This window comes from Lepisosteus platostomus, chromosome 13 (genome assembly GCF_059453375.1).
Source record: "Lepisosteus platostomus isolate fLepPlt1 chromosome 13, fLepPlt1.hap1, whole genome shotgun sequence".
NCBI lineage: Eukaryota > Metazoa > Chordata > Actinopteri > Semionotiformes > Lepisosteidae > Lepisosteus > Lepisosteus platostomus.
Window position 1 is genome coordinate 9720452 of NC_142623.1, and position 23239 is coordinate 9743690.

At 40.6% G+C, this 23239-nt stretch overlaps 1 protein-coding gene across 9 annotated transcripts in view; it reads left to right on the forward strand.

Moving 5' to 3' along the window:
- The window catches only part of yrk (Yes-related kinase), a 64938-nt gene that overhangs the window by 10615 nt on the left and 31084 nt on the right, over positions 1-23239 (forward strand). For 8 of the 9 annotated variants that reach the window (XM_088603058.1, XM_088603056.1, XM_088603055.1 and 5 more), the window contains one exon: positions 9133-9187. The exons of the other annotated variant lie outside the window; for it this stretch is intronic. The gene's annotated coding sequence lies outside the window, so the exon portion shown is untranslated. The remainder of the gene's footprint in view (positions 1-9132; positions 9188-23239) is intronic. 9 annotated transcript variants of the gene reach the window in all.

The window sequence follows — 23239 nt, forward strand, 5'->3', positions numbered from 1 at the left end:
CGATCCATGCAGGATGTAGGAACGTAATGTATCACATGGTTCATTCTGAATTGCAGGAAGCTGCACATGAAAGGGATCTGGGTGTATATGTAGGTTCTTCTATGCCCTCATCCAGACAATGTGGGGAAGCAATAAAAAAGCAAACAGAATGCTTGGGTCCATAGTAAAATGAGTGAAATTTAAATCGAGGGAAGTTATGCTCAAACTCGACAAAACACTGTTAAGACCTCAATTAGAATATTGTATTCAGTTTCATACCATAAAAAATTATACTACCGACTTAGGATGTGTTCAAAGAAGAACAGCAAGAAGGATGCCTTGTCTCAGGGAATTGTATTATAAGGACTAAATCTCTGGAGTCTAGAGCAAATGAATTTGAGGGATTTGATCTGAGTATACAAAATCCTTGGGACAGCTCTGGGGACTGTTTCAGATTGAAATAGTGAAAAAGATCACTGGGTCATGATTGGGAAAACTAAGAAGAAATCTGTGTAAATTGTGGGTGTCCATGTATTTTAAGGCCTAAAATCTGATCTGGCCCTTTAAAAGAAAGAAAGAAAAATGCAAGAACATCTTGAAAGTAAGATATATTTTCGTTACAGAATTATTATATAATTTTGTTGTCCACCCAAAAGGGTGGAAATTTGCCTGAGCCATCACCGTAAAAAAAATACAAAAACCAAATAAAGCTCAACATAAATAAATGCACATTAAAAAGAAACAGTAATTCTATCCATGCAACAATACATATGCACACATCACACTCTGCCCATATTACATTAACATTACATTAATCCGCTAGCTTCATACAGGAAACAGTCACTTAGCTGTGTTTAATACACCGATTGCACATGGAATAAAATGTATCCATTTTCCTTGGCTATGGGTATTCTAAAACACCTCCATCACTGCAGCAGTTGAAAATGTGAAGAGATTGGGAGTGGTCATCAACGATATATTGCATTTCTGCACAGCTTAATACAGCTCTTTAAGCTGTTTTTGTGATCAACCAGTTATTTTACTATTTAACAATCCTGACCAGTTTTCCCTTACTCTTTTTACGGAGGCTACTATACCACACCATGAACCCAACAGTAAGGATGTTTTCTCCTCACATTCTATTAACACCGTCTTCAACGATATTCTTGATATTCTGCTTGTCCGTGAGTATATTCAAGTATCAGCAAAGTGTCCTGGCAAGAGCTGACAGAGTGATACAGTGCCCAGGAGCTGCCAGTGAGGAGACCAACGTCTTCTTTCCGGTTGTCAGGTGTGGTCTTCACAAATATAGTAATGCCCACAAAGACAGAACAAGCATTCTGATGACTGGTGATGAGGTGATTAGTTTATAAACAAATAAGAATCTAAAAATACCAAGTCTACTTATTTAAGGTCTGCTTTAGCCCATGTGTTGGGTTTCATTTTGGAGGAGTATAGAATCGTAAATAGCATGTGAGTCAATAGGGGTCCTTACAAGTATGGAAGCACAAATGTATGCTGGAGCTAAAACTGAAGGAAATGTCTCTGAAAAGGCAGTAGCTCCCAAAGCATGGAGAAATGTCAATACATTGTAAAATTCACATCAAATGGCACCTTCCAAAAGTGCTTAAAATATCTGTCTCAGGTCTATTTTCTTCCTGTACAGTGTTTCATTTTGATGTAGTAAGGGTGTGGAGTGAGGAGTGAATGGAAAATTACCTCAGTGGTCTTAAATTAACAATACAGTGGCTATCAAAAGTATTCACCCCCCTTCGAGTTTGTCAGTTTGTGTTAGAGTACGAAATCATAATGTAAAATGTAATCATAATGTAAAAATGTCTTACAGTACAAAATCCTACAGATCCTCATAAATTAATTATAAATATTAAATATAAAATGATTGGTTCCAGTTATTCACCCTCCCCACCTTGAGTCAGTAGTTGGTAGAGGCACCTGTAGCGGACATTACAGCCATGGGCCTTCTTGGATAAGTTTCCACCAGCTTTGCACAAAAAATGTAGATGTGTGCATCTGCATTAATGTTCACATGCGTGTACATATGTTGCTCTGTGCGGGTTCTGTCATTCCCTTGAGCATGCCAAAAGTCACTGTGTTTATTTTCAGACTTCAGGTTCATAGTCTAAATGATTACTTTTGCAAAAAGAAACGTGCACGCGAGCTTTTGATTCATGTGATGGTGGTCATGGAACAGCTCATTGAGGTTCTTAGGCCAGTGCTGGCCACAGAATGGTGAAAAGGGGCTGAACGACCTCCTCAGCTTTTCTTCTTACTTGAGATATGGATGCTGACACACTGATGCTGAGCAGTCCAGCTTGTTTTGATAGACTGCAGAGTGTCAGTTCTGTGCCGCTGTCTGTAGGAGGTGGCCTCTGGGCAGAATTGAGGCAGAATCTTGAGCACTGAGGGCAGTAGATTTAATAATAAAAATAAGATTCAACAGTGGGGGAAGAATGATCAAATCATTAACAGTTGCCAGTGCCTGGTGCTTAAGTATAAAGCTATGTTTTTTAGAAATCTGTTTGCCTTAAGCATTAGTGGCATTAATGAATTGGTTACAACTGGAGACACAGGGAAGGACTTTGAACTCTCAATAACTTCTGATTTTGAGGATGCCCACAGTGCACATTCAAAGCAAAAAGCTGGGCATGTGTTGTCTGCTTCTACTTGTGATAGACTATTTGTTTTGACTGGCTTGTCATTCAGAGTCAACTGCTCACCCTGCCTCTCTGCCTCTGTGGGCTACAGACCATTTATTTTGCCTAGAAGAGGGAAATAGTGAAGTCTCAGACTTCTCTGTTAGACTAGACTAGGTAGACTAGAAACCATTGCAGCAACAGCTTGTGCTGTGACAGAGCAGAAGCTTCTTGTGGTTATGTGGCGAGGAAAAGGCTTTTCGCTGAGAGACGCATAGTGTCTGAGAGAAGAGAATGACGGGCAGCTTCTCAGTACAAAACTGAGCCTGCGTTCTCAGCTCTGCTCAGTACCAGGCCCAGTTCAGCATCTCAGCCACAAAGCTGCTCAGTGCCGGGTCCAGAATGCCTTCTCACCTGCACAGCTTTGCTCCATATCGGGCCCAACCCACCTTCCCAGCTGCACAGCTCTGCTCAGCACAGTATAGCTGGGCTCAGTCATGCCTGTGCTATGTTTGCCTCCCTAGATTAAAAGTGAGAGCCGCAGAGCAGCCAGGGGGTCTGGGGAAATTTCACAATTAAGCCAACAAGCAGTCAACTTGGAGCAGATTATTCTACTTGTAGTTTTCACTCTACAATGAATATGAGTTTTACATCCACCACCTAAAGTACTTGCCTGCATTTTGCACACATTTAGTCACTGTCAATAGCTGTTTCTTATCCCACTCCGCGTTGCAGCCAGGTCACAGGTCACGAGGAGACCCCGGGAGGCCAAGAAGCATCAGATTTGCTTTGGGAGACAGGAGGAAAGGAGCTCCTGTTGAAAACCCACATGAACACAGACAGAAACTCTACAAATTAATAAGTGAATAAAATGTTTGTTCTAAAATACTTTCCATGCAATCTGTATACTTACTGTAAACACTTCCAAGATTGAAATTGAACATGAAAATTTTGTTAATCGTAGCACGTTAAAGCTAAGATTATATAATTTATTTAAGATGGTGAGTGTCAGTATTCAGATCTGTAAGAGTTTGCCTCTACGTGTTAAGGCCAAAGTAGAGTATGTCTGGAAGCATTGTGTATCACGGAATTGCTTCCCTGTTTTGACCATGGCAGTTTTCTAGAACTATTCATTGTAAGGAAAATACCTCCATTTGCATTAAAGTTCAGACTCAAAACCTACTAAAAGAATAAATAAGAAAGCATACCTGTGTCTAGGTATGCTCTCATTTTACGTCTCGTATTAAAAGTCCCGTTTGATTACAGTTTTCTTTACTAACACATTTTGTCCAAATTAAAAGCTTCAAAGAAAAAGGCTCAAAGAGCAAGAAAAGCAAAAGAGACTGGCTACAAAGATTTTGAATTGTGAAAGGTGTAGGCAGAGTCTGAGAAGGGTCTTACCCAAAACCAAAAGTGAAACACGGACCTTTCAAGACAAATGGAAACCAAGGGGGCACGTGTTTAGGACTGAAACACAAAGGGTAGGTGTGTGAAACAAATTGCACAGCCATGTTGTTGAAGCAGACAGTGTTCTGGGACCCCTTTAAGATGCTTCTCGACAAGATCTTTCGATCAATAAGGTGCTAGTGATGAAAATACGCCCAAGGATCGAATGGCCTCTTCCCTTTTGTAACGTTTTTTTCTGGTTTCATGAGTGCTGTTCTAATCGGGGGCAGAAAATTGAAATGTGCAGTGTTATCCACTGGAGAAGCTGCGTGTTGAAATGCGTCTGGTCCAACGCCACAGCACAAGTGGGCTCGGTGTGGAATGAGCTGCCCAAGTCCCCATTGCTCCCTTCCACTGCGGCAGCCACAGCCACAGAGGAAGCAGCAGCCTAAGAATGTTAAGTGCTTAACAGACAAGCCCTTTCCTGAGCAATCTTCAAAAGATAATTGGTGGCCACTGGGACTTAACAAAAACATTTGTTTCTCTCAGATCTCGGACTCGCCATGACTGTGTCTTCCTGTTGCTGTTCGTCCCTCTTGCCGCCATTCTCAGCCACAGCTTGAAGCACTCAGTTATTGTTTCTGGAAGTTGCTCAAGATACCGTACTTGTGGCTTAGAGTATTAGAGGGCAAGGACCAGTTATACTGTGCGAAACTAGTGGAACTTATGAATTGCCTTTGTTAATACTGTTGTGCATATAACAGACTGAAAGATGTGCTAGACCTTCACACAGGGCACAGAAGCAAAGGGCAGGTGATCTGTTGTTTCTCTGTCTGGTTGTTGTGTGTCATTTTCAGTGGTCTCTGCAGTTCCATTCCATCATCATCTCAAATGATATCTCTTATCTGTGTTTTACCGCAAAGTGAAGGGTTAAAAGGAGTAATAGCATTCTTGTCTCCCTGGAGACACTATCTATTTAAATAGTTGCATTTATTTCATTTCAATCCAATGCCATGCCAAGCACATGCAGTAGCCACCAAAAAAAGAGCTAGCCAAATCATTTTCAGAGAGCAATAGGGAAAGTCAGTGAAATTCGCTTGCCTGAATTCGGATGTTAAGTCATTTCCACCTCTGTAGAAGAACCTACTATAGAACAAGGCAGAAGTGTGGTTATGTTAGATGCATGGGTATTTTCACTGTTCACATGCCGAACACCTTGTGATTGCTGTGGACTGCGGTGCTTGATAGCAGCAGCCCATTGACTGTGGTTAAAGTTTTTCGACGTGTGAATCTCCTCAGGCTGCTACACTTAAAGAAATACACTTTGCAGTCAGACAGAGATGTTTTTAACTTTGCATTCTTCATCAAACGTCAAGGAAAATATAGGCATTCCAAGTCAAATGCAGTGAATTTGACAACAGTTGAGCTTCAACTCCTGTGACCTTATTAAAGTGCAATTTTCTTCCATTAATGTAGTTTTCAGTGCTCAGCCCATGTGAGTTAATAATGGTAATTAATTGCTTACATGTATATAGTGCTTTTCTGGGCACTCCACTCAAAACACTTTACAGGTAATGGAGAATCCCATCCACCACCACTAATGGTGGAGGTGGGCGGAGCGGTGGCTCTGTGGCTAAGGATCTGTGCCTGTGGCTGGAAGGTTGCCGGTTCAAATCCCGCAGCTGGCAGAGGAATCCTACTCCGTTGGGCTCCTGAGCAAGGCCCTTAACCCCAACTGCTCCAGGGGTGCTGTACAATGGCTGACCCTGCGCTCTGACCCCAGGCTCTCTCCCTGTCTGTGTCTGTGTCTCATGGAGAGCAAGCTGGGGTATGCAAAAAGATAATTCCTAATGCAAGAAATTGTAAAGGGTTAATAAAGTAATGTTATAGAATATATATTATAATGTGCAGCCCTCACCTGGGTGATGCGACAGCAGCCATAGTGCCCCAGAATGCTCACCACACACCAGCTCTCAGTGGGGAGGAGAGCAGATTGATGAAGCCAATTTGGAGGTCATTAGGACCCACACAGTGAACGCTCCCTGCTGACACCACTTGCAGCAGCAACCTTAGTTTTTCCCAGTTTTTCCTTAGTTTCTCCCATCCAGGTACTGGCCAGGCTCACACCTGCTTAGTTTCAGTGGGTTAGAGGATGAAACCCTCAGTTTACTATGAGGGGTCTGTGGAAATGACTGATCTTTTGTGTTTGTTTTTCAAAGGGATAAAAAAAAATAATCCCAGTCTGTCAAATCCATCAGGACTAACAGGTAAAGCATATTTGAAAGAGATTATTTTTACTAAAGGTAGAATTATAAGGAAAAAGTTTACTTGAAACTAGTTTTAATCATTTTTACAATGTTTATCATCTTTGCAAAAAAAGGATCTAAATACAAATGTGCTGCAGTCAAGGTTTACCTTTCAGTGTGTCAGTAGCAAACTGTGTGCAGTTCATAGGAGGAATTTTAAAGTGAGGTGGTTGTTCATGTTTTCATTACATGCTCAGTCTTTGGGATAACTGTCACTTGAGCAGTAAGATTGATGTGTTTTAGTTTTGTGCTGTATTTGCATATTTAATATTGAGTTTCAGGACCTTGAAAACACAACTGCGCCCACAGCATGTTCGATGCCACTCACGAAACCAAAGTCAGAGCAGCATATCTGAAATTGCCATGAGCTCAGCGGTTTAGTGAGAATCTTAAGTGTTAAGAAGCAGAAAGCATTGGGTGGCTTACTTCTGTGACAATCGGCGCTGAATATGCATGTGTAACAGGGTGCAGACCTTTGCAGAAATCAAATTGCCCGTTTGAAACTTAGATGATTAATCTATAATAGTCACATTCGCTTACTTTAAGTTGAATTCCAGGCAAAGGAAATGCATTGAGCATAAAAAAAATCTCCAGGAGCACATGACCTGCTCTGCTGCAGTGGAGTGTCTACGGAGTAACGCTGTGTGTGTTAAGAGGCTGCAAGAGACTGTGATTGAATCCCAGCAGGAGTAGAGCAGAGCTGCACCCTTCTTGCATGAGATAACAAATGCTGCAGTGGCTCATCAATGAGACAGTCATGAGAGAAGCCAGGTAGAGATGGTGTGAGATTGGCTTGCTTGAAAATGTTAGGCATTTGCTGCTACACTGTGGGGCAATCTTCCATTGGACACCGGGAATAGTGTCCTCACCTTCTGCCATGGCTTCATGGCTTATAAAGCACTTTGAGGTGTTTTTAATGTGAAAGGTGCAACTTAAGAGAAGAAATATTATTAAGAAAATATGAAATATGGCAAATGAGCTCAATTGCAGTGAGCTCAACCCTTTGTGCTTGTTGTTTTGCTAGTAGTTTAATGATCCAATAATTTCATCAGGCCCTTTCATAAAGGCTTCTAAGTCAGTGGCTTTACAACCAGGATTAACTCTGATCATACCTTTTAGGATTTTTAATATTTCAGTAAAGTCCTCAAGCTGTCACATCCCCACATCTTAATTTCAGGCTGAACAGATTCCCTTCTTTTGTGCAGATTCCCTTCCAATTAGGAATTAGTCTGGCTCCCTTTTTTGTCCTAGAGTAATAATGTTTTCCTTGCAAGGTGGGGACCAAAACCGATTATGATATTTGGCGTTTAGATGGATTTGCTGGGCGGCACAGTGACACAGCTGTTAGCGTTAGCATTGCTGCCTTGCAGTGCTGGGGCCCTGGGTTTAATTCTGGGCATGAGGTGCTCTCTGGGTAGAGTTTGGTTTCTGGGAAAATTGGCCCTGGTGTAAGTGTGTCTGTGTGTGCCCTGAGATTGACTTGGTTGCTGTCCAGGGTGTATACCCATCACGTGCCTGTTGCTTGCTGGGATAGGCTTCAGCTCCCTTGTGACCCTATACTGGATAAAGCAGTTAAGAAATTGAGGATTATTTTGATGTTTTGCAAAAAAATCCCTATTTTTTTATTAACTTAATGGCATTAGCAATGACACTTTTGACATTTAGCAGTAGAATGACAGTGTGAAAATCCATTAGGTTGGAGTTCAGCTTTAGCCGTTAACCAGATATGTGCAGTTTAGTTGTTTATTGTGGGACTTCATTTTGATGTTTCTTAATAAGGTCTTTTTTTTAGCAGAGCTGTTGATCTTTTTTCAGTCCTCATATTAATATACTGCGTGCAGGATCGTGCAACACTGAAGTAAGCACCCTTGATCTACATGACGTGACACAAAGCCCTGAATGGCATAGGGTGAGCAGAATCTGGCGACATGGATCTGAGCAGAATCTGGCGACGTGGATCTGAGCAGAATCTGGCGACATGGGTCTTGTGGACACATGGTTTCGCTCACACAGAAGGCTGATATTTATACTGGAGTGTAGAATTGCGGTGGGGAAGTGGGCTATTCAGAGGCGTTTGTCTCACTATGGCAGTGCTGTCTTACATATTGGTGGCTTTTAATGAACATACTGATTATTCATTTATATGACTTATATTCTGTTACATCCAGTGTATAAATTGTCCTCACCTGCAAACTGCAGTCTGTGTGACAGGGCTCTCCCAGACTCTGGAAAGGAATTCTGGAATCCCCTGCCCATGCACAATATAGACTCGGAGTCTGGTGAAAGTTTTTGTCTAAAGTTTTTTGTTTTTGTTTAAAAATGCATTACTGTGATGTTTGCTTCTAACTTTTGTTCTGGTTTATTGACGTTTTAATTTGTCGTCTTTGCTTGTCTTCTTACCTCTTAACTTGGTTTTTGTGATTTGGCAAGTGAAGACCAGCATCTAGATAGGAGTGTAATATCCCCAGTACTCCAAGGTTCCCCCAGTCTTTGTGCCTTCCTCCAGCCTGCCACAGCTGGGCCTGTCCTGCCACTGTCAGCACCTGGAAGAGCCCTGCTTGTGCCCGTGACATTTAGGCTGGAGAGTTAACTGTGCACTCCAGGCCAGGCCTGCACAGCCACAGAGGAGTCCTAAATTTAAGCAGCTGACCTTTATTGCTGTTGTGGGTCTGTTTCCGTGGTTGTGCCCCTGTCACTGTTACAGGAAATGCAGATGAAGATTTTTTTTTTCTTTAAGCTACTCGTTTCACATTCCGAAAACTCAAAAGTTCAATTTAAAAAGATTTTATTTTTTGTTTTTCATGCAGGCGTTGAGTTGGGACCATTCCTAGGCTCTGACGACAGAGGCGAAAGCTTTCCAAGGTTAGTCTAACTGCGCTCGTCTTGCATACTGTAGGTAACCTGACAGGGAGTTTTATTTTGCTATGTCTGATTGTTTTCTTATCTCTTAACTTGTTTTTCGTTATTTCTGTTGTCTGCATAAATGGCCAGTGTCAAACATGGTAGGGAAAAATGGCATCCAGATAGGAATGTAATATCCCCAGTATCAGTAGTATCAGTAAACAATAAATTACTTCAAATGATGTAATGTACAATACAATGTAATGTAAGTAAATGTCAGTGTCAGTAAACAATAATTCACAGTGCCAGGATCTGAAGGCCTTCTGGATAAATCTGTAATACTAGTACTTTACAATTCCCTTGGCTTGTACTTTGCAAAGGTGTGCTCCTTCTCTTTCACTTTTGTGCTTCACTCACAATACCGTACAGAAGGGTCTTGCCTTTCAAAGTCAATTGGTTTGTTTAAACAACCTTTGACAGCGTCGCGAAACAGCTTGCCTACACTTGAGAAAAAGTGTTAGAGGTTTGTCGAAATGGGGGAGAAGATTTATTCATTTTTCCAGGTCACGATAACATAAAGCCCACTGTATCCTCAGAATGCATAACGCTTTTGTCTGTTTAGATGTAAGCACACTGAGGCACTTCAGCAGTAATTTTGGTGACTTTTCTCTTTCCAGAGCCCCACTATATCAAAACTGAAAACTTGATTTTGCTTTAGCAGCCTTATACAGTACCATTATCTTTCATGCGAAGAGCACAACAACAGGAAAATGATTTGCATTTGCAGTCCGGCTGGTTGCCAGAAAGGAAAACATTCACTAAACTGGCATGTTTTAATTATTGTGCAATAGCCATGTTACATGAAGTGCTCATAAATGGTGGGAAATGTAAAAAACCTCAGATCTTGTCAAATAAATGTGTTATTTTTCTGAAAGTGAAGAATTTAAGAATCAAGCATCCTTGCTACTGACAAAAGTCTTAGCAAGTGGCTTCTGACCCAACTTAATTTTCAAGGACTGTTTGTAAGAGATTTATCTGATCATACTCACAGTGCAAAGCAAAAGTGGAATATTTTCAAAATGTTAACATTAAGTGCTTTTGCAATTTTCCAGTCATTGTCATATTACCTTTGATATTAAGTTGGGAGCTATTTTTTTACATTGGAGATGCTCTTCTGACAACTTTGTAGATTAGTTATTTGTCTTTTTTATTTTGCTCAGTCATTAATTGTTAGAGTATTTCAGGTGGGTAGCTGCATCAGCATGCATAGGCTTCAAAGAAACAAGTAAAGTTTTTTTTCGTGCTGAAAAGAGAAGAAAAAAGACGTTTTGGCTGTGGAACCTTCTTCGGGTTTCTCTTTTCTTCTCTTTGCAGCATGGAATAAACCTTTACTTGTTCCATTAATTATTATTATTTTTATAGTAGTATTTTAACTCTATTAGTGCTTTCATCATAATGATACCCAGAATAACGATTCTTATTGGTGACTGTTTGAAGTGGCCTGTGGAGGAAGACATTTGGAATTTGGCAGAGGGTGTGTGTTTGGGATGTGTGAGGCTGAACTGCCCTTTCTCTGGGTTTCCAAGCTCTCAAAGAATGTGTTTGTGGAGGACATCAGTCTATTATTTAGACCTGACACTGTAGTACAGCCATTTACTGTACATTAAGACTGAGAGTAGCCCAAGACAGCATTGCACTCCTGAACACTGATGTCTATCTTGCAGTCTTGGGAAAAGGCAAAATACTTTATGAAGAAAAGTAAATGAACGTAAGCAGTATGCGACACGGTATGGGTTTGATCACCTGCATTATACCTAATTTAAGACCTCCTTTGTTTTCTTGCGCTGTTTCTGTACAATAGCTTGGCAGTGCAAAAGGAGATTGGAGGTTCTTCGATGTTCATTGGCTGTTACAGATCTCACCATATCTCAGATGCTGAACGAGCCTGAAACAGGCTAGTACCGGGTTGGGAGTAAATGGCACTTATCTCTCTGGACCAGAATTTCCAAACCAGTGCTCCACTGGTTTGGTGACAGGGGACATTGTCCTGTAGGAGGTGGTGTCCTTTGGATGAGATGTTAAACTGAGGTTCTGACTGCATTATCTTAAAGATCCCATGTTATACAGTGTAGAGCTGTGAATCCCAGTGTCCACTCTGTAATTAAATAGTAATAGTTGATCTTTCCTTAGTAAGGTTGGAGGAGCAATTTCTCGCTTATCTATCTGATCTGTTGAATAGCGTAGTCTCTAGCACATAATGGCTGTATCACAGTATGTATGGTTGCAAATCAGTCTGTTTTCTATGTAGGCAATAGATTCATAGACAGGATATCATCATGCTACAGCCTTTCTTACTGCTAAGGTGTACTATTTGACATATTGTAGATGGGTACCTGGAACGACTCTAACTATGGTTATTGTTGAAGCTGACAATATCCTAGCACTTGACTACCTTGCTAACCTGCTGTCCATTTGGGATCCCATATTGTGTGAGGCAGGTTGCCTAGAGGAGTAGTCAGAAGTGAGGAGGCTTGCTGTTAAATCCCTTCCAGAACAGGACAGAAAGTGTTCAAGGTCATCCCAGATTATGTTAATCCAGAGTCCAAAACCAATCAGCTCAGTTTTATTCAACTGGGATACTTTGGTGATCCACTAGAAAATTGTCATGGAAACTAAGCTGTCTCCTGTAAGGGGACACAGATCCTGTCAGTATGAATACGCACCCCAAATATAGTGAGTTAAACTGATAGGGATGGTGTCAGTATTTAATTTAAATCTATATTCTTTTAAATTGGTTTCCAACTGGGCCTGTGTACTTCACCTACAGCAATTAATGAGCTGGAGTTTTCAAACCATCAGCAGTTGGTCTATCAGTTATAAATTCTGCTATCAGTCTTTTTTCATGTTCTGAACTGAACATGAAACCAACAGAAAACTTGGGACAGCAATGACAGATTGCTCAGCGTCCCACACGGTGTTTGACAATATCAGTACTGCTGCTTTATTTTGTGACCGATCATGAATAAGAATTGTAGAGTTCCAATTTCATTTTGAGCGTGCCCTCGCGCAATATTTTCCTCGAGGTCGCAACATTAAAAAAATATCATTCTCAGATGGGGTAGCACAGTGGTGAAGTGGTTAGCAGCACTGGGACCCTGAGTTCAATTCCAAGGTGCTGTTTGTGTGGAGTTTGCATATTCTCCTCATGTTCAGGGGGGTTTCCTCTGTGTGTTCCGATTCCCCCCATGCCCAGCATAAAAAACATACTGGTAGGTTAATTAGCTTTTGGGCAAATTGGATCTGGTGTGAAAGTGTTTGTGTCCATGTGTGCCCTGAGATGGAGTGGAGTGGTGTCCTGTCCAGGGTGTTCCCTGCCTTGTACCCATTGGGATAGACTCCGGCTCCTCTGCCATCCTGAATTGGAAGAAGCAGGTGGAAAATGGATGGATGGTTGAATGGACAAATCTCAGATACCAAGTAAATAGATGCTTCCAGAGAACTGTCATTGCCTTTTTGCTAGCTATTGAAGACCATGGCTGTAGAAGTCTGTTACTACTTGAAAGTACAATTAAAACCAAGAGGGGACAATTTGTTTAACAAAACATTATGGCATTCTGGAACAATCTACTCAACGATCTGTGGTGTTGAAGCCAATACCTTGGTTTCTTTGTTAGACACTGGTCTGTTATTCAGCAGCAGGAGTTCATTAGAGCAGCTGGATCAATAAGCTTTCCACTCACGAAATCACTAAGATGAACAAAAATGACCAAAGAAGTGGTAAACTCTGAGATTTGATTGCCTACGAGTTGAAGTTGCTCATTGCACCTCCTGGTATGTAAACACATTTATAATGAAGGAAATTAAAAAGAAAAGAAATGATAAAGTCAAACATGCAAGGGGCAGTGATATGTAGTTCTACCCCAAACCACATGTAAAAAAATCACAGCACGTGACTGGATTTTCTGATCTGTTCCTGAGAGGAATTCTGGGGAAAAGCTACAGCTACAGCTTCCTGTTATTGCTGCTCTTACTTGTTGCTGGTCCTCATAAATGTTCCTATACACAGTGGCCTTTCCAGTCCACACTGCATGGGGATAGGTGTCCTAGGGTGCAACAGCTTGAGGTGATGCTTTGTGATACTGCAGTCATTTGCCCCACATATTTTGTAATGTGCAGACATGGAGGGTCTTTTCAGAGGCTGTACAGTATTTTTTGGATTAATGAGTTCGATTAAGCAATGAAATGATAATGACATACCAAACATAAACATGCACAGTAGGTTATTATTCGAGGGACAATAGCATGTGAAATCACCGGTGGATATATTCACTAGATGTAATGGTGAAGTTAAACTTTGCATGGTGTGGGCCGTTGAATAGATCCGTTGAGGTCTGCGCACACGTGAAAGATGGGCTATTCCAGTTAGCCCCCGGCCTCCCATGGAGTCAGACACAAGGAGCTGTTGTGCAGAGTCCATCCCTGAACAGTCGTCGGCTCTTTTCCGCTGAACACACGAGTCCATTGTTCACTGCTGCCTTCGTGGGAGCAAACCATCATCCTGATCACAAACCCTTTGGCCCTTGCATTCCTCCTTAGCTTGTAAGGCTGAATTTCCATCTCAGTTGATAAAACTGAAATCCATTAACATTAATTGATATGAAAAATGTAGTGCGGAACACGGTACGCTTCTTCGAACAGGTCACTGTGCTGCACTGTGTTCAATAACTAATTCTTAGAGTGCAAGGTTGCAGTGTGTTTGCAGAGCTGACCTGCTGTTTTATGATTGCTCAGTGTTACAGTGGTGAGATGCAGAGTGTTTAGTAGTCCGGTGTCAAAGTGGAAAGCTATATTATAAGATGCTGTGGTAAAAACTGCTAGACAAGATAATAATAAAAGTGAGCTTACCTGTTCAACAAAAATAACTCATTCTTTTTCGTTAGTGTAACGCAAAGCCTTGCGAAGATTACTGTAATGATGAAACCAAACTTCCTTTCAGTCCAAAGGTACTTCTGAGAATCTCTGTGAATGATGACTGCAAATGAATTGTTTAACATGAGGAACTGAAACCAGAGCAACAATGTGCAGACATTGTCTCACCAGAAAGAAACTATGGGCTTTTCTTCAGAGAAAAAGTAATAAAGGTACAAGCAGGAAAAGTCCATTCAACCCATTTTAAAAACACTTGGTACATTGTGGTGAGCAGAGCTAATTCAGGAGACAAGTCCTCTCTACCTGCTTCAGTTCTTGAGGTAGTGTCTGATTTGTTCCGTTTAGTACAAAACTATTCTGATTAAGCGGCCAAGAACTCAAGTGGAAAGAAAATACAGTATATGAAAGACTTAGCGTTATTTACCCCCATCATGCTCATTTGGTTGCTAATGGCTACCCTCTCAAAGAATCTTGTGCAATCATTTCTTACATTACCTTTGACAACATAGCTTGTGATTTTGATCCAGAACCCCATAACTATCTGTATACAGACGAGAGGTCTCATTATCTGTCCAGAGTTTTTCTAAACTTAATTTCCACTTCTGTTTACTGCTTCTAGTTGTTGATCATGAAGTCGCCCCTGAATTCTTTCCAGACCCAGAATGTCTCATGGCTTTCCTTGATGTTTTATGTAGCAATTCACTTTTTGTAGTATAGTGACCAAACTTGCACACTATATTACAAATGAGGTCTAACTTGTACATTGTGTAACTTTGCTTATGTTAATTTTAATTAATTGCTTACACTTATATAGCGCTTTTCTGCGCTCCACTCAAAGTAATGGGGACTCACTCCACCACCACCAATATGCAGCCCCACCTACAGTAGATGATCCGACAGCAGTGCGCCAGTATGCTCACCACACATAGGCTATCAGTGGGGATGAGAACAGAGTAATGATTGGGATTATTAGGAAGCCATGATTGGTAAGGGCCAATGGGAAATTTGGCTGGGACGCCGGGGTTACACCCCTACTCTTTTCGAGAAACGCCCTGGGATGTTTAATGACCATTGAGAGTCAGGACTTTGGTTTTACGTCTCATCTGAAGGACAGCGCCTTTTCACAGTATAGTGCCCCCATCACTATGCTGGAGCATTAGGACCCACATACAGTGCAGGGTGAGCGCCCCCTGCTGGCCCCACTAACACCTCTTCCATCAGCAACCTTAGTTTTTCCCAGGAGGTCTCCATCCAGCTACTGACCAGGCTCACACCTGCTTAGCTTCAGTGGGCTGCCAGTTGTGAGTTGCAGGGGGATGTGACTGCTGGCCATAATTATACTCATTTAACGGTTGCACAAGGATTCCCTCGGTTTTTATAGTACGTTCCCTATACAAGTCTAGAGATGTGTGCGAAAAATGTATTAATAAACCCCTTTCTTGTGTGTTGCTGCTTCTAGTACAGTATCTACATTTGATATTTAAAATGTATCTGTTCCTGCCTGCAAACAGTACCCTGTAAATGTCAATGTTAATACTATTTCGGTTATATCATATACAGTATAGTAATATAGTTAAAATAGTAATATAGCTTCTATATGCATCTTCTGTATGTCTTTCACAGCATTGCACATTGATTGTTTTCATAGTATCTAATTGATTTCAGCATCTCATTCACTGCTTTCTAAAGGTTCAATGACATTGGTAGTTCCAAATATCCACCACTTTTGTGTAAAAAACGTTCTGCCTGCTCACCATTTCTCACTTTTTTCATATATTCTGTTTGAGCTCTTATGTTCTTAGTTTTTTTTGCTGCTGATTCCTTGCAGTAGTAAAAATGTGTTGTATTTCTCTTCCAACAATTCCATGTTTACTACCTATGCCACTGTCTGCATGTCTAATATAAATTAGGATGAGTAGGCTATCTAATCTGAATGCGTCCTCACACATGACTTTTGTTTCCTATATCACTCATCTTGAGATACAACCTTTTTTCTGGAAATGTGTTATTTGATTTCTGGAAATCTAAATATCTAACATATCATAAGCTCTCCATTTAATTTTTTCACTGTTGTTGCTTGCTCAGTCTGCCTTGTTAGTTAAACAGGATCTGACATTTCTAAATCCAAAATGTTTATCACTAACATAATTAACATTTATATATTCTCCCAAATAACTTCTTTGTAATTTTATATTTATTTCAGACAAGACTCACTGGTTTGTTGTTATCGAGCTAATTTTTTCCCAGGTACAGCTATAGCAATTATCTGATCAGTGGGGACAACTCCTGTTATGAATGACCCCTGAAAGATCCCTGTCCCCTTGAGAACAATACCATCAGCCATTTAAATGCATTTAATACCTGTAACACTTAAGCCTCTGTTACACCAAGGCTCAAACCTGAGCATTTCCCTGTTCCTTACTTATCTTCCTTAGTGTGCACCTGTATAAAACAGCTATTCAAAATACCTGACATTTTCTTTTCATCCACATCTTTTCCTTAATATTTCTAAATGTCTGCCTCATCCTGCGGTTCACTCTACTACACCGGCTTTGTTTGCATGGCTGAATGTACTTTTTTGAGGCTCAGTGGAGTGGTCTTTTTTTTACCTGCGTTTTCTAGACCCACTAAATTTTTTGGGATGTATCTGCATTATTCCTCAAGCAGTACTCTTTGGCTCTACAGCTTCCATATCCATTTTATCCTCCAAGCACCATCTCGTTCCTGCTAGCTGCTCTGAAGTTGTAAAGCATTGCTCCTTACTTGAAGAAGCTCTATAGCCCTGCAGTTTTACTCAGTCATTGTTTCTCGCATTCAGCCCGATCGGCTGGGGTCGGTTGTAGGCTCGCGTGTGCAAACAGGAAGCAGAGAGGATAGGGCTGTTTGTTCCTCTTTGGCTGCAGCTGTAACAGCTTTTCTAAGAAGCTGCTCCTCCGGGAGTCTGAGGGAATCACCAATTCTGTTTTCACCACCCTTGATGCAGAGCGTCCACCATCCTGAAAGGAAAGAGACCGTTCGGAAACCATTTTCTTTTTTCGTTCTCTCTTGGCTGAGCTAGAACCCATCTTCTCACAGTCTCTGTAGACTGACCACTCGCTGCACTGTACTGACCTCCAATGTGTCACCTCTACCTAACTAGAGAACATGGTCTCACAGTGGTTTGATCATTCTTTTTCTTTTAAATTTGGTTTTGGCGATTTTGTTTTTCCGTGGTATAATCATCCAGTTTGGTTTGCATTCTCTAGCTGATCTTAGACTCAGCTCTCTAGCATTGCCTTCTATACCACTTGAGAGAGAAGGGGACATATGTACCTGTAACACAGCCACCCCCAGAGCCATTGCACATTATCACATTGCAAGCTCTGTAGTGACTGACAGGAGAGTTAATTGCAACTGGAAGAATTTTTTTTTTCTCCGATGTCACTGCTAGTCTGTGGGCTCTCGGTGAATCCTGAGAGTTGCTGTTTAACAGAAATCCGAGATCCCTAGCAGACTAATCCCACCCTTCCCCTGCTAGTTGTGCTCTGCCTCCTGGGGAAACTCAGTCACAGAAGAAAACGCTTGGATGTTTTGAGCCACTCCTTCCCCTCTGCTGCCTCCCAGCATGTCAGCATAACAGTCTAACAGTTGTATCTTCTCTTAAACAGATAGGTGGCCTGATTCCAAAGAAAAGGCAAATCTAATGTGAAGTTTGAGAAAAGGAGCACTCATAGGGAATGTTCCTAAAGTGAACAAAACTCATTACTGATACAGTTCCATGAGTGACAAAAATAGGATTATTTTGTGAGCAATTCTTTACTGTATAGCACCTATTTTTATCAATTTGAGTATGAATATATACCCGCAAGGAATGCTAATGTAAGCACAGTCCTTTCTAAATTTTAAATATTTTTAAAAACTTTTAACTGTTCCAAAACACTTATTTTTAATATCTTCATATTTTCTGTCTAAACAACAAAAGGCTGGTACTGTATAATCTGTTTATTGCCATATTTTGTCTCTTAAATGCTTGCTTGTCTTTGGTTTAATTGAAACCATAAAAAAATGATGCACTGTGAGAAGGTCTCAATTTGTAGAAGGATCCTCTCAATCTCGCAGAAATCTAAAATAGCAACAAGATGTTCTAATAATACTTTCTAATTAGGGTGGCTGTATCCATGATCTATCTTTAAAACTGTAAAACTAGATGGGAAGATTTGACATTTAATAATGCACGGTTATGATTGGGTATGCAGTGATTCATTCACTGGTTTCACTGGTTTTCCAGCCCTGTACTGAAGTTGAATTTGACGTCAGGAGGCTCCTGAGTGAATGCCCTGCTCAGTCACTAACCTGCTGTGTTACTCTTAGCACCCTGAACTACACTGTGCTCCCCCTTTCAATGAGATATAAAACTGAGGTTCCACTATAGGTCACGCCTAGTATTTGCAGGTGGTTTTGTGGATGATACCCTGTAAAATTTGTAAAAACACGATCATTGTTTGGATTTCCATAAAATTTTCCACATGGCTTTCTGACCAAAGCCCTGCCATCCTGAGGTCCAAGGTTCACATCCAGACCGTGCCAAACAGCAGCTGTTTGTAGTTCTCATCTGTGTTGTCTAATGAATGCTGCATAAAGCACGGACCAATGGCCATGGAATACAGACCAGATCTATCAGCCTGGCAGTAGTGAGTCTGCCCTTGATTCTGACGGGTCTGGGTATTGCCGAGGACTGGAAGCCTCAGCCATGTTCGAGATGCTACTCATGCAGATCAAACATGAGCTCCCAAAGGGCATGAGCAAGAGCAGAGGAAGCTCATGCTCATTTCAGTACATCTCTGTCTTTGAGCACCAAACCTGTACAGCTCCAGCACCCTCCCCCATACACACACAAAGAATGATATTTGAATTTACTTTTATTTCTGGGTGGTTGCCAAAGGGCTTCTTTATGACACTTCTAAAAAATAATTTACTCTACATATATTTTCATTACTTTCTACAAATATAAAATCACACAGAAATGATCAAATATGATTATCGATTGGATTCACTCCCCTTTTGGTCATCTCCTTAATTTCAGTCAATTTCAGTTCGCTGAGGTGCCGATATGTGTATGCTGCTTAACTTCAAGGACATTTGGAGTTTATTTGAAAATCTTTGAAAATTGTAAGTGATCATCATAAATCGGGCAGTAAACTACTGTTACTTTAGAACTGGTACAGACTAAAATGGAACTTACCCCTTACTAAAAGCTATTATTTAATGTACTTTGAACTTAACTGGAAATAATTGAGAGGTGTATTTGTACAAGCAAGCTTTTTTATGACACTTAATTGATATAAATATCAATTAATTAGCAATAGGTTTATTCCATGCTGAAAAGAGAAGAAAGAAAACACAACGTTTCGGCTGTGGAGCCTTCTTCAGGTTCCAATTATATCAATTAACTTACTAATCCTGCTCCCGTGCAAAATAAACTTATCATCCTAGAAAGTAAATCTAATTCCATTAAATGCACACTAAGAATTATTAACACATTGTATTATTAACAAATTGTACATATTTTTGTTAGCAGCAAATAAATAGACAATAATGGCTTGTTTTGTACATAAGTGAAAAATCTAATGGTAAGATGACATGATTTGCTAAAATTAATTATTTATGAATCATGAATGGGATCATGAAGGGACAGGAGTATGGTGTCTGAGAGTTCTGACCTCTGACACCGTCACAGTTTCACTGGCTTCGATACTTTACTGAGTTGTTCTCTACAGTTCACCCCCCCCCCCAGTAATATCTCAGAAGCATCCATCATTGAAACACACTCCTCCTCACTTTTTCATCTGACCAGAACAATTTGAAATCCGAGATCACGCATATGTCTCCTTTCCTCCTAGCGAAGTTATTTCAGTTTCTGTTGTGCCATTTCCAGACGAGCTCTCTCTGAGGAGCTGGAAAAAGGAGGAGGTGCCAGGAATGTATCCACACTCTTTCAAAGAGGTGTGACCCCTTTGTGATGTGATGCGTATACAGTACGTTTGTCCTAACGCCCTGAGCAGCAACCATTTCCACAGGTACAAAAACTCGGTGTGAGAGCCTCTTGACTTGATGATGTAGCATCTTGCAGCGGTGATGTCTGTAGTCTCCTGAGGAAGTGCGCACAGTCTGTGTCAGCACATTTTCGCTGCTGGCCATTCAAGTTCCAGTTTTCCTTTGTGGTGATGTGACATGTCTGGCCTGGTTGCAGATGTGTGTGAAAATAGTAGGACTGGCAGGATGACGTAAGGGTCATGCTTAAAGATCAGTTGTACATGGAGGGAAACGAAGGTTTACAAAAAAATTCCATCTTTTCCTCTCTGTGCCCTGTGCTGTTCTTTTGAGTATGACCAAATTATTCGGGTGATGTGCAATGAGGGAAATTTCCATGTCAGATCAAAATGGGTTCTTTCTTCCCAGCAGTTTGTATGCATATTTCGTCAGAATTCTGATGATTAAGAAGACCATGAAATGCAGAACTAGGTAAGAAATTATGTTGATTACCTTAGTTCTTGCTTTCATAGTCCGTTTATCTTCAAGCCTCTCAGCAAATCAGTGTGATGAAATCTAGATTTAAGAAAGAGACATAAGACCCATGCAAGGACGAAAGCATTTTTGCTTAGTGTGATGCGTCATGATTCTGATAATTTAGAAAATGACAGTTGCGTGACTTATTCAAGTTGCTTGGCTGCAGCAAACCGGGAACTTCTTCCTAGCGAGAAGGCAACAAATATGTATGTATGTATACAGGGGAGTACCAAAGAATGAGTAGATCAGTCAGATCTGCTCACTGCGTGACAAAGCTACAGACACAAAAATAGGAACAACTAGAGTTCTGAAACAGCCACACTGTCACAGCAGTCGGTGAAGAAGGTAATGTGTGAGCTTCTAAATTTGCATTTCTAAAGCCATTTCTCTTAATTGTTTTCAGTGTGCTGGATGCCTTATAAATTTAAAAATTGTATTTGATTACACTGCTTGTGAAATTAGGAAGGGATTGGTTAAGATCGAAGCTATCTATTTTACTTTATCATCTTTTAATAAAGATATGTGACTGTTTTAGTTGCGTTATCTTTTGTTGATAAATACTGTAGTCACCGTAATTCACACAGACTCTCAGACAAGATCAGGACCACCTATTAGCTGTTCACTTTATTCCCTGATCAGATAGAATAAAAAGTTAATTGGGGATCTTGTGTATTAGTAAATGCCAAAAGCATGTTTAGAACCTTTTTTGAAGCAGTACATTTCTTTTTATATTTCTTTACCATTCGCTGTCGCTTTAGACCTCAGTCGCTCAAAGCTGGTTACAATGTTTTTAGACCAGTCAGTACAATAATAAAATCTAAGCAAGGATGGTCTTAGTTTTAGCCTTTTTAAACCATATTAATGTCCATAATAAAGGAGACTATCAAAATTGCAGTAATCAATTAAATAGATTACAGGAATTTGATATAAACTGATAAGTGGGTATTCAAGAAGCAGGTTCTCTCAAGGACTTCCCATCATATTTGTTCTTTTAGTTATTTTCGCTTACTGATTATTTGATGCTACATAGCTAGCACTGTTTTTCCTTATTTTTCTTATCCTGTATATGTACGTTCCTCATGATTGAGATTTTATGGGAAAGCCGTTTACCATAATGCGTACCATGTGAATGTAAAAACAATTTCAATGAAAAAACAGTTTGTGAATTCTGCCTCCTAAAGAGGTAGTGCTATAAGGCACAATACTGCAAAACAGGAGATTTTTCATTTTCCCAGTATGTCTTTGATTTCTGAAAGTTCTCTGTGAGAGATAGCTGTGCGAGTCAGAGAGACTCATGTCTTTTGAGACTATTGCAGAGGAACTAATCTTTTCTTCGACAGACTATTATAAAGGAGGTGGTTTACCTCAGAAGTTTTGCTTCTGGTTTAGAAAAGTCTGCATCCTTGCACAGCTACAGAACAGGTGCATCTACAATCTCCATTGTCTGATTCTGTTTACCTCTTTTTTTCTATTATTTAGAATAGGCATCTGTTCGTCCCATCTCACAGCTGCCCTTGCTCAGGATATTGAATACAGACGTGCATTTCAGAAACTGTTTTCCCACATCCATATTTTCATCTAGGGAAAATCATCATAACAATTTTCATTGGTGCAATAACGAGGAAGATATTTAATACCATTACATAGCTGTGTGTGCATGATCAGTTTAGAAGTACACACCCATGCGGGACGCATTCAGTGACATTCATGCCAAGGGGAGCCCGACATGTGTTTCAGAGTTCACTCCAACACTGGTTCTGCTGGACTGCACTGTGCTTTCTGATCCTTTTGTAGTCTGTCTTTTCTCCAGTGCTGTTCTGTTCCTTTTCAGAGAACCGAGTGAAAATATTAATATTTGAAACGTTAACGCAGAAGTGAAAACGAAACAGTGCCTTAAAGTAATAACTGCATCCAAACACCATCAATCATTCCTCCTGCCACAGGGTTTGGCAGTCCTGGTCCTGGGGGGCTAGTGTGTCTGCAAATTGTCCAGGTCTCTTCAAAGTAGCAACACCTGAAGAGCTGGGAGAAGCTGTTCAGTGGTCCATTAAGGCAATAATGAGCTGATTTAACTCACTGGGAGACAAGATGGAACTAAGTCCTCCAGGACCAACATTGACTCTTATCTCCTTATGAGTGTTCAGGAAGAACCCAATGCTTAACTAAACTATTTAAAGGGATGCCTTACTTACTGTGGGTGAAACTGTATTGTTTCTATCATTTTGCCCATGCTTCTTTGATCCCAGTACACTTCTATTTCCTTAGCTATCCAGAACAGTTTAAAATCCTTTCATGCGTAATCTTTAATGCATTTAGCATTATCTAGGGCAGTTGTACGTAACTGAGGGTCGCCTTACTTAAATCCCATAATTTCAAGGGCTGGTTCTTTTAAATGTGAATGAAGAAACCCAAATAAAAACACTAAACACGAATATTTTATGAAGTAACCACGCTGCAGTGCATTAATCTGGTTTGGTTTTCAATACGACCTTTTTTGGTTTCTTGCTAATCATAACGTGTTCAAATGGGAAAATAACTTCTCTAAATACAGACAGGAGAAAGTTGCTCAGTGCGTGTGAATGTATTTATGTCAGACAA